Consider the following 12,601-nt stretch of genomic DNA (forward strand, 5'->3'; position numbering starts at 1 on the left):
CTCTCTGTGCGTGTGTGTGCGGTACATACCGTACATACTGTACATTAGGTACGTATTTACGTATATGCCACTATATATAATAATGCAACTCTCCGCACGCAGATTGGCAAAACGGGGATTATCCCCCGAGTAAGGCGTATAACGGATCGTTGATTTTTTTCTTCTCATTTATACTCTTCTTATACTTTTCTTTTGCTCGTTTTATTTGTCGATGAATTTTTAATCAACCATATACTACTATGCTGTTTATACACGAGCGTACGAGATATATGCGATAACGAATAAATGATAAAAAAAAAGAAGAATCTCGCGCGTGGACGAGAAAACGAATAGATCGAGAAATAGAACTACGTAACGGATTCGCGGGCGAACCCACACACGGACGGGACCCCAAAAGCGGCCCCGAAACTCAGCAGCAGCAGCAGCAGCAGCAGTAGAAACACCCATTGCTAATATAACCCGTGAATAACGGCACCTCCGGAGCGTCTATCGGTCTATTTTCGTTCTCTATTATTCTTTATATATGCGCGCGTGTGTGTATATACAATAGCGACGATGTATAGAGTCAGCCGGACGAACACCAACACACACACACACGCATATACTTGCATAGGAGCCGTGTGCAGCTTGGTCGTCGAGCAGCTATAGCTAGCAGCAGCAGGTACAAAAAAGAAGGAGTTCGCGATGCAGCTTTTGCACTGCTCCCGAACCCTATACACACGTACGCACACGTACGCTTCGTTGGAGTTAGAAATCATCGCGTCTATATCTCGTCGTCTACTACTACTACTACCACCGCGTGTCCGAATAATAACACCTGGTGGTGGGCCTTGTGTGCCTAGCATTTTTTTCTCTCTCTCTCCTCCTCCTCCTCCTTTTCTTCCTCTTATTCGTTTCGTGTATATTATAAGAGCTCTCTCTCTCTCTCGACTCCTACGTGTATATATACGAACGCGTGGCCAGGCACGCGCCTTGCGCCGCATGCACCGCTGCGCGCTGATTAAATGGGCCCCGCCGCATGCGCAGGATTCGCCATGCGTGAAACTGCCCTATGCGCGCGGGCGCGCGATACATATTAAGCGAGAGAATTGCGAAGCCTTAGATGCGGATATATAGCTATACAAGCGTTGGGGACGCGGGCGCGTGCCAAGAAGTCAATTATTATTATCATTGTTATTGTTATTAGAGAAGGGCTTTATAGTCGCGTAAGTGTACATTTTTGGGCCCGTGACTCGCAATGTCGAATTACGAAGGATGATTTTTTACTTTTCTCATTTACCGAGCTTAAATCCTTGGGTATATAACGCGCGCGCCTCGGCGATATAGTTTTTCAGTTTTTTCCTCTCTCTCTCGTACAGGCTCAGCTGCTGCTGCTGCTGCTCGCCCCGGCAGCCGTTATTTAACATTAAATACAATTAAGGAATTCGTCCTTGAAGGTGAAAAATATAAACGCGCTCGCGCGCGCATCTTTATCACTCTGGTCTATCTGGCGCTTTCTCGATTTATAATACGCGATTATGTGCGTGTGTGTGCGAGCGAGTGTATTACGTACTATGCCGTGTATACAAGCGGAGAATGAGACAGACTTTGAGCACAATTATACTCTCTCTCTCTGTCTCACCTGCATCATAATTCGTCGCGTACTTGCTGCGTATGTATGTGTGTGTGTGTGTGCGCGCAAGAAAAAGTAGAGTGTAATTGCACGCGACTGCAGCTCGAAGCGTTTAATGAAGAATCGTGTTGCTTGCTGCAAGGGACAAAAGTGCGCGCGCGCGCGCCGAGATATTCAGGCCGCACGCAGCACAGCAGCAGCAGCAGCAGCAGAACTCAGCAGCTTGCGACCTCGACGAGAGTAAACTCGCGCGACGACGACGACGACGATGATCGCGAGGCAAGTGCAGAGGAGAAAAAAACAAAAAAAAACGAGAAGCGCATTAATTTTGTCGTACACACATCTGCAGCACGCGGTGTGCAGTGCGCAGTGCTGCGTTTTTGCGCGTATCGATCACGACGCGACAGGCGACGACGACGACGTAGGTATATTATAATAATAATAATAATAATGTAATGTTTATGAGTACGATTCAACTCGTATAAATACGATACGCTTTGTAAATATATCGCGATGCGGCACGCGAGCAGCGATATCGGAGCGAAGATGCGCGCTATCGAGATTTTTTTTTTTTGCTACGAATTTGTCGTTTATTTATATAATATAAGAAGATTGACATTGACATGGTAACAACGCGCGAGGAGTCTAAGATTCGAAAATGAACGATCGAAAGTAAACAATCGAGGCTAGATGATGAGATATTTAGATGCTTGAATGTCGTGATACATTTATGAGGAAACTCGACGCGTGAAAGCAGTGCCTGTATACTACTGCACCCCTCAAGAAAAAATAAGCCAATTAAAGCTTCTCGGCCGATATCTCATAACTATACACATAAAACGAGCCTATGCAGAGATGCGCTCGCGATTTAGGCTCACTGCTTGCACATGTCGTGGTTGTTCACGACGAGGGCCGTTACACGCTCACATGTTTGAGCTATCCGCAATAGGTGTATGCGACGTTTGTGCGGGATTCGAGCGACAACAACCCCTTGCCCCCATAACATATAGCATAGTGGCAGCGGCAGCAGAAGCGCGTTGAATATTCATAAAAAAAAAGAGGAAGGGTACATACGCACACTGTGCAAAACGCCATGTGTGCGTATGTGCGGCTCGAAATCGCCGGTGCGCGGCTGCATGTCATTTAGCTGTGTGTGTGCCATCGGGGCTACTTCGTCGTCGCGCTAACTCTACGATTGGCCGATCAACCTCGAGTACTTGCTATACGCGTCTTATCGCGATTTTATCCGTGTAAAAAGCAGCGGTGCCCGATTTCCAGAGAGAGGCGCGCGAGGGCCGTTAACGAGGTAAAAAAAGTAAAAACAAGCAGGGAAGAAACGAACACATAGCAATGATAATAAAAAGAAATGGAAAACGAGGAGGATAACGAGGAGGTGTAATAATATCATTATCATTATAATACGAGAGAGAGAAAGAAAGAGCGGCGTAAATCAAGCCGAAAATCACGACTCGCGAATACTCCCTTTTTTTTTTAAATATATTATATGGCATGTATTAGGTAAAAAAGGGAGGTAAAAAAAAGCAAAAATATATAACACATGTAATAAAAAAAAGGCCGAGACAGAAAGAGAAAGAGAAGGAGAGACGATGAGAAACGAGAGCGAGTACATAAAGAATATTATAGCTGCTTCTTGCGTATCTCTCTCTGTGTATATGTGGATGTGCCGCAGTACATATACATATAAATATAAGAGGGAGAGAGAGAGGCAACGCACAGCGCGCAACAGAGGGCCCGAAGCGGCACGCGACTGACGCGCGCGCGCGTACCTATATATATATATAAGGATGCGATGAGGGTCCGTTTTATGGGCGGGGGCCCCGGCGGCCAACGGCAACGCCACCGATCGCGGCTACATCGCCGGGCACATGTACATACACACACACACACACACGTATACGCATACGTACAGTGGCACACTGCAACCAGCAGCAGCAGCAATAATATTATAGTACCTATATACTGCATTCTCCGGGGCTCTCTCTCTCGCGCGCGCGCGTGCCTGCATATAATGCATATACACAGCAGCTATATATACTGTACATAGGTGTTGTTGGGTGCACTTTTAAACTTTCTCGGCGCGTATGTCGCCGAGGCATGACAATTTTTGCCTTCTCTCTCTCTCTCTCCCTTTTTTTATTCTTTCTTTCTCTCTCTCTCTCTCTCTCTACAGGCCGAGTAGCTAAAAAGGGTAGAATCAAGCGAGAGAGAGAGCGAGGATTTCCTTTGAGATTCTCGAGGACAATCGTAACGATTCTCGTGCCATTCAGTGAGAGAGAAAAAGAGAGACATCTGCGCCATTGACACTCAGGACTTTCCACCAGATATCCTCACATATATCGGTATGGGTGTCGTAATCCCCCCATATTATGGGCACGGGACACCATGATTAGACAGCCGATTTGCGATCGACGCGTGTATGTACTTTTACACGCGTGCCATACGCCAACCGATTTGTGCGTATATACTCGAAAAATCGGCTACGCACGAATCAAAAATCGTATACATCGCGTACATCATACAGCACACCGCCGCACCGCCTGGGGGTGAAAACGAAATGAAATGTACTTTCACCGCGAGCGCGCGCGCGAAAAGTGCGTACACGGCATAGAAAATGAAAAAAAAAATAAAAATAAAAATAAAAGTAAAAATAAAGCACCGCTACGAGGCTCACTGCGGTGCCGACTTTATATGAAAACCTGCGCGCACAGACGTACTGGGGCAGAATGTGTAGAGGGAGAGACGACTCGGGTCTACTCATCGTGTCATCTGGCAAGCAGTAGCAGCAGCACAACAAAGCGGTGGTGTGCGGCGGCGGCGACGACGGCAGTAGCAGCAGCAGCAGCAGCAGCAGCAGTGAGCAACAGCGAAACGGACAAGAACCGGATGGACGCACTTGGCGCGCGCCAAGCCCATATACGCGTATAATATACTGCACAACGCACCAACACACAGCACACACACTCACGCTTATACGCGGTAACGGTCGAGTCGTGGCTTGGCGCGCGCGCGCCTTCACTTTTGCTTCACTTTCTGCTTCTTCTTCTTCTTCTAGAGAGAGAGAGAGAGAGAGAGAGAGTCGAATCTCCCGCGCGTTTTCTTACCCCGCACTGCGTGTGCAATGCGTGCGTATGTGCATTTGGCGCGCGCGACCAGGTTTCCGGGGATTATGCCGCAGTATATACGTACACGCGCGCCGCGCATATTGGGCACACGGGCAAGATTCAAACTGTATTATAATACATACGTGTACGCACTGCTGTTGCGAGGGTGTATATATATAATATAATATACGTATGTAAGAAATCGTCAAAGAACCGGAAAAACGGGACTCGCGTGTCCGTAAATATGTAATGCAACGACGACAGCTATACACGACAAAGGTACAACCAACTGCACTTGTTGCGGCTCGCATCTATACGGCGCGAGGGTGGTTATACCGCATTATTCGCATTGTAATTGTTACGCTCGCGAGAAAGAGAGAGAGAGAGAGAGAGACGCGATCGAGGGCACGCGCGAGCCCAGAAAATCGACGATAATCGCGTTATATCGGAAGAAAAATTATCTACTAAAATTACGACCCTGATTATTGTACGTGGCATACAATATCGGTATATATATCTATTTCTATACGCGGCCTACGACATGTCTATTGTCGATCGTAACTAGTGGAAAAGACTCTCGGCTTATGTGAATTATATATTTACAGATGCAACATACTTTTTTAGATAACTCTCCGAGAGAGAGAGAGAGAGAGAGAAGTTTACGACATAAAAATTTCTTGACATTTAGTATGGAATAATTTGACTAAATATTAAGTTTACATTTGATGATACATTGAATTTTTCAAAAATACTAATTATTCATCAGTTCGCTATCCAAAACGCTGCGAGCTGATAATACAGACAAAAAATTAAAAGATATAGGCATCGTATACCGACTTTTGAAATATATATTATGTATACGAAAATTACGCCACGCGTCATCGAAATTCATTGGCACCGCGTCGCGTAGAGCTATAGCGCGTCGTGATCTCGACTCATTCGATCTTTCACCTATACGCTGCAGCAGATCTGCATCGAGCATAATTATTACTCGTATCGGTGCGATGCACGTGATCGTGTGCGCAAACGCGATCTTTGCGTGCGCAAAAAAAGCTGCGTGCCCGACGGGGGCGGCACACGACCGATTTCATCACTCGTCGTCGTCGGATCATTTTTTTCCCTCCACCAACCACACCCTCTGAAAAAACTCGTAGTAGCTACAGTAGTTCTACACGGCTCGTGTCTCGATTGCTCAACTCTCGTGTACAGGTATTCGAACTCGCGGAAAAAGCCCGCGCGCGTCCTGCTGTTATTGTTGTTGCGAAAAGGAAACAAAAAAAAAGAAGAAGAAGATGCAAAAATTGTGCAACGACGTTCGCTTCGAGATGACACTTGCCTCGGCTCCATATTATACATATTGTAATGCACGAGCTGGGCGAGCCAAATTACAAAACCTATGCCACGCATACGTATAATATATGTACTCGGCCAAAGAGAAAAGCAGACGCGTATATTACACATGCACGTGCTGCTGCTGCTCCAAACCACATCGCGAGCGAATTTCAACAAAAATACTTCCGAATCATCGTCGCATGATCCGCTACGGAAACACGCCTCATGCCGTCACACACACACACACACACACACACACACACATACGTACTTCATCGTGTGCATTATTGCGCCGCGTTGTACACAAATTCAAAGAATTGCGGTGTAGCGCAGCAGCAGCAGCAAAAAAGAAGAGGGCCAATTCGGAGCGTATATGTAGCCTTATAGCAATGCAAAAGTGAAACGAAAACTCGATATATACATATATCGCGATCGCTTTCATCGATCCCCGAATGCAGACTCGCGTGCGCCGCGCGCATTGTGTGTGCGTATATGCATGTAACATGTGTAAGTACGTGTGTATGTGTAATACGGACGCGTGCCGTCCGTGCGCTCGATATTATTATAAAGGATCTCTCTCTCTCTCTCTCTCTCTCTCTCTCTCTCGGTTGCAAGGCCGAGTTCGCGTCCGACCTGCGCGCGTAATTCGCGGCTGCTGCTACTGCTCTCGGCGGGTTATTATATATGGAAATCGAATGAGGGCTGCTGCTGCACGCGCAACAGCATACACATAATGTAATAACGTTTTGTTATATGAATTCGCGCGCGCAAGCGATGATACGATTACTGCGCTGCTCGCAAAACGCGATGATGCTCACGTATATACGTATATGCAATATCAAATACGCGTATATGAATTAACGGATACGTATACGTTCGCTGCAATTGTACCTCCGAGTCTCTCACTCGCAACCATATTTTTTTCGGGGGGTGAGGAGCTTGCACAGCCTCGCGGGCGCTCGTTTGATTGTCTTTCGTATGTATAACATATGTATTACACGAAAGTAGAGCAACTTGGACTCTATAGCGATGGATATTTCGAAGGGTGCCGGGGCAAGGGTACGTACGTATTACGTCTATCTCTCTCTCTTTCTCGAGTACTCGAATACGGCAAGCAACAAGTTGCAAATTCAAATGTTCCCTATCCCTATATATACACCATAATGTAATTGCCAACACGCTTCTTTATTAATACACGCGCTCGGCGCGCGAGTTTTTCACACCGATGCAGTAGTAGCGGCATATATGTTCCGAGCCTATATTATGCAGTACACACACACACACACACACGAGCATTATCGACGGCAGATCGAATTATTCGAGGAGGCAGAAAATGAAGCTTGAAAGCCCGTCATAAAAATCTCGCATACCTGCCGTATACAGCTTCCGCGAAAGCCGACGGGCGGCCCGTTCGCTCGAAAAATTCGCGCGCGCGCGATATATATAATGCAAGTGCGACGACGAGGTGCTCGCGCTGCCGCACCAAAATCGACCGAACAAAAAAGGGAAAGAGAAAACGCTATCATCGGAGGACGTCATTTTTCGTCCCATCCGCAGAGTCGCCTGCTCGCTGCTTCTGTGCGATAAACTGCACATATGCTGCTGCTGCAGTAGCAGAGAGCTCCGAATTATTATTATTGTTATTATTATTATCTTTTTTTTTGCATGACACGAAAAGCGAGACGATATTTAACAATGCGTCAGTAATAAGTGCAGTGTGTCATAAAGGCGCGAAACTTGATGAAGTTTTGTGCGAGCCAATCATCGCGACAGAAGTATTCTCACTCGCTCACTCTCGGTTTATTTTTCGATACGCATGATTAATAACACCCGAGAAACAAGACAAAGAAATCAACAACGACGACGTAGAGAAATTCTCGAACGAATCGCTAATTATGATCGATCGGAGGTTTGAATTTGTATCGCACGGCTTTTGCATGTATATATACCGTGCCGATCGTTAATATTGCCCTGCGCTCGGTGTGCCGTCGTGACTAAAAAAAAAAAAAAATCGTCATTAACCCGATTATCGTTCGCGATCGTATGCTTCGTTGCAAGAAAAAAAAATTGTGCGTTTTGTATACGCGTGTCCGAACTGCTACTGCGCGCGAGAGAAAGAGAGAGAGAACCACTCAAAGAAACACTTCGAAAATTATGCCTCGTTTCGAAATTTCTCTGGAGCATAACTTAGCTTTTCTACCGCTTGGTGTCTAACAAGCTGCATATTCTTTATACCCGCAAGTGCCAAGAAATGCTCTCGATTCGTATATAAGAATTGACTTTAGTTCGATTAGAGATTCTTCTATCGCGTATGGCAGCTTTAGACGCTCTCTCACAAACAAAGCTGGGAACTAAAAGTAGTTAGTTGTTCTGGGTGCACGATCAACATGGATCACATAATACATGCATTTGCATCATCATATGGTATATTTTAATCGTCCCCTCACAACATATTAAAGAGAAGGCATCTAATTTATTAAAGGCGTCTAGTACGTGTAGAAGAATCACTTTTGTTATTACAGAGTCTGTATATCTAGAGACAAGTCAAATAATTTTCTTTTGAGTTTCGAAGGCATCACCTTGCAGTAAGACACTCGAAAACATTTATATACATAAACTAATATACGTGAAGGTTAAATATATGTGCCCCGACAGGTGGCATCAAATAATTATTCCCCTTCAAGAAAGTAGTGAAGTTGTGTAGTTAAGTACAAATCAAACTGTATATTTCTCGTGTTATTATGCTTCCATCCACCCTCCATGTTTTTAATTCTATTACACTCAAAATTCAAAATCGGAAAATAAACTTGAGAAGAATTACCCGGAGCAGTTATCGAAATCCCAATCGTTCGGGACTGTAGATACGTATACTTAACCGATTTGCACTGTGCTACAACGATTTCCGATCCGAACGACGAATCAATGGAAAATTATTGCTAGAATCAAATTCTCGAGTCTTATCGCGCTGAATGCTCGATCCAAGGAATTTATTAGGCACGTCTATTGCACGAAAAAACGTAATGGAGAAAGCGATTTCAACAAGTTCTAGCATACAATTTGTATATTTTGACGCGAGATAATTACTGGTATCGCAACTTCACGAGATAAGCGTTACAATATTCACGATCGTTCGAATGAAAAACCACGAGGCGCAGAGCATCGTGTATCCACCCCATTCCGCGCGTACTTCCTCTTTGTATCCGATGCAACGAGCGCGCAAAACGACACTCTGCACTCGACCCGGTGGTGCGCTGCGCGCAGCGCTGAAAAGACTCGATCAATTACGCACTCGACCGGCTATAATACAAGCGCGCAAATTAGTCTCTGTGTTTTTGGATGCAGCAGCAGTAGCAAAAAAAGACGAAGAGGCCGATCGTATATACGAATAACGCGAAGGAAATAAGAGCTCGGCGATCGAGCACAGCGCATTCGCTCTCTCTCGTATACTCTTCTGTCGTGTCTCTCGTCTCGTGAAAAATGCGCCGTGCCACGCGTGGAAACCTTAATACGCGTCGCATACTCCGCTGCATCGAGTGACAGGTGTAGCTTGTATAAACACAATGTAAAAGTGTATTGAAGTGTCGCGTGGCGTGGCGTGGCGCGCGTGCACGTCCAGTGAAACTGCACTCGTGCGTCGCAATTATAGATAACATTACGATTCATCCGTATAAATCGTACCACGAGCCCGATGTGATTCGAGACGAATTGCGCACATCGATCGCCAATTAAGATCGTATTTTTGCTTCTTTCGGAGCAATCTCGGAGCTGTACGGATGGAGAAACAACGTTCGATCTTTTGAAAATTCGTGTACGAAGTTTCTCGCGATCGTCGGGCAAAAAAATTAAGCACTGAATGAAAAAAAAAAACAACAACAACAACAAGAGGCACACGGCATCGCTACAGGCTCTCTGCGTGAGAATATTTTATGCATATAAGTTACGACAACAAATCGAGAGATTGCAGTTATTTTAAGTCGCGCGCGCGACAACCCCACAAAAGATTCCGACTCTTTCATCTTCCTTCGTGTTCAACGAGAAAACAGGAGAAACAAAAATTGTCGAGCCGCTCGCGCTTCTTATTTTATTTTTCTCTTTATATACGTATTATCATTTACGGTGACACATTTGGGTACATTACGCCGTAATATACGTACAGCAGCCCCACAATGTTGCACCGTCGAAACACGCACGCGTATTTATATACAATGTTTTACATTTTCTCGTATAGCCCGCGGGTGTCCGCTGTACATATACATATATCGATGCTCCGAACTATACAGCGACGCGTGTCGCTGACGAGAGCAAAAAATTTGAATAAAAAAAAAAAATAAAAAGAAAACTGTCGCTCGCACGTATAACAGATCGTCGAGGCTCGAATTGGTCCTTTATTGAATGGAGTAATTTCTTTTAATAAATAGCGCTTGCTCCGTTTCAACTGTCCGAATCCATGATTTTCGCGTGTTTCGGAGTCATTACCGTATATTCACGTAACGAGTTTTCGGGCCCGCGTGCTGCTGCCGCACGCGTTTTTAAGATCGTGTTAAATTTATATATTATAATGTACTTCGTTTTCATTATACATTATATGTAATAACGATACGCGCGATGGCCCGAAATCCATCTTGTAAGTTTCACTTTTTTTTCTGTCTCTCTCTCTCTCTCGTGTAACCGCGTCAAACGGTGTACGTACATATATAATACGTATACCTCGAGTGCACTCGCGCGAGCTATTTATATATAATACACCCCGTACCGTACGTCGGGTTGAACGAGTAACTCGAGTTAAAGACCCGAATTAAGGGGTAAAAGTAGAGTAGAGTAGAGTGCGAAGACGCTCCATTGAGAACTGCAGCAATGAATGAACGAAATGCGTACGACACTGTGCACGAGGGTGTAAAAGAAGATCTTTCCGTTGTAACGCGAGGTATATACGCTATCATTCAATACTCGGCGCGATACAACGGCGGGCGCGCGAAGCCCCGCCGAGTTCGTGAATGAAGCGAACCGTTTGTACATACGATTATCGCTCGCGTGTACACGCGCATACGCTTACGCATTCATGGTACCTATATAATGTGTGTATATTAGAAGATATTTAACGAACGTTTCGAGACGTCCAGAAAATCAAATGCCACAAAAATCAATCACTTTGTGTGCACAGATGTATATTAAAGAATCGTAATCTCGAACGAGAATTTGATACGTAACGCGCCTTATCAGTTTTTCAAAATACAATATATATAATACGTAATACGGAGGATTCTTGACTCGCTCCTCGTCGTCGTAGTCGTCGATTGCTCTTGAACCTGCGTGATATGTAACGCACCCGTCACGATATCGCATATACTTAATTATGAAAAAAAAAAAAAAAAAAAATATGAAGGCAGCTGGAATCGATCTTTATAAACATATAAGGTCAACGTGGGTATTTTCGCTCATGTCTCTATATTCGCTCAATAATTTAATATTAAAGATCTAATTTAACACAAAAATTTTTTTTTTAAATTGATCGTATTGAGCTGAGCATGTTTAACATAAATTTATTATTTAAATACTGGTATTAAGTTTTGATTTCATGTAAAAATTGAATTCAAAGTTGAGCGAAAATAGGGGCTTAGCTGAGCGAAAATACCCACATTGACCTTACGATTGATCCGCGCGTGCCGGAAATACGCAAGATCCTCGTCGCTGTGTGCACGCCGCGCAGGAAAATTCAGGTGCCTCGGGCCGGGGCAGATCAGGTGCGCTTTTTCTCTCTCGCGCAAGGTTAATCGCGCGGCGCTCGCGAGTGATTGATCATAGAGTATACACGTATTATATACATACGTATACACACGATGTAGAGATGGCAATCTTTGTAATTGCACTTCGAGGCATAATATCCCTCCGCGCGTTTATTTATTTATTATTTTATACATAATTTTTTTTTCATCCCAAGGATACGAGGCAGATGTACGCGTTACGATCGAGCGCGGGGATCGAGTCGCGGATTGGGTCGCGTGCCAGATTGACCACACACAAATGCATCAATTTCTTATACCCGTATATACGAATGCGAACGCGCGATGACGACGGGCCCGCTATTTTCCATTATTTTCGTTTTCATGAATACGTAATGCTCGCGCGCGGGGGCATTTAAAGCGTGTATATGCGGCCGCAATTTCACCGTACAGCGTGTGCGTGTACTTTTTCGGGTTTTTGAATTGGGGGAGATTGAAATTTAATTATAAACGCGAAGCGCTTTTGCACACGTATATATTGCGCGGCACGCGCGGACGCGAATCCGCGTACCGCACGAGTGCGTAATGATGATTAAGATGTACCTATATACAAAAGCGCATCGTAAGATGAGTCGCGATCATCGAGGGCGTTTATGTATATAAATCGAAAAGTGCAAGCGCGTACTATTACACGTTTTATGTACTCCGGTGGTGCGCTTATATATACGATATCGAAGTGATTTAAGAGAGTAAGAAAATTGTATCGAGCGTTAAGGGATGATGTATCGCGCTATATCGCGCGTGAATGAACGCGT

Source organism: Trichogramma pretiosum, unplaced genomic scaffold, assembly GCF_000599845.2.
Source record: "Trichogramma pretiosum strain Unisexual culture from Peru unplaced genomic scaffold, Tpre_2.0 scaffold101, whole genome shotgun sequence".
In the NCBI taxonomy this organism is placed as follows: Eukaryota; Metazoa; Arthropoda; class Insecta; order Hymenoptera; family Trichogrammatidae; genus Trichogramma; species Trichogramma pretiosum.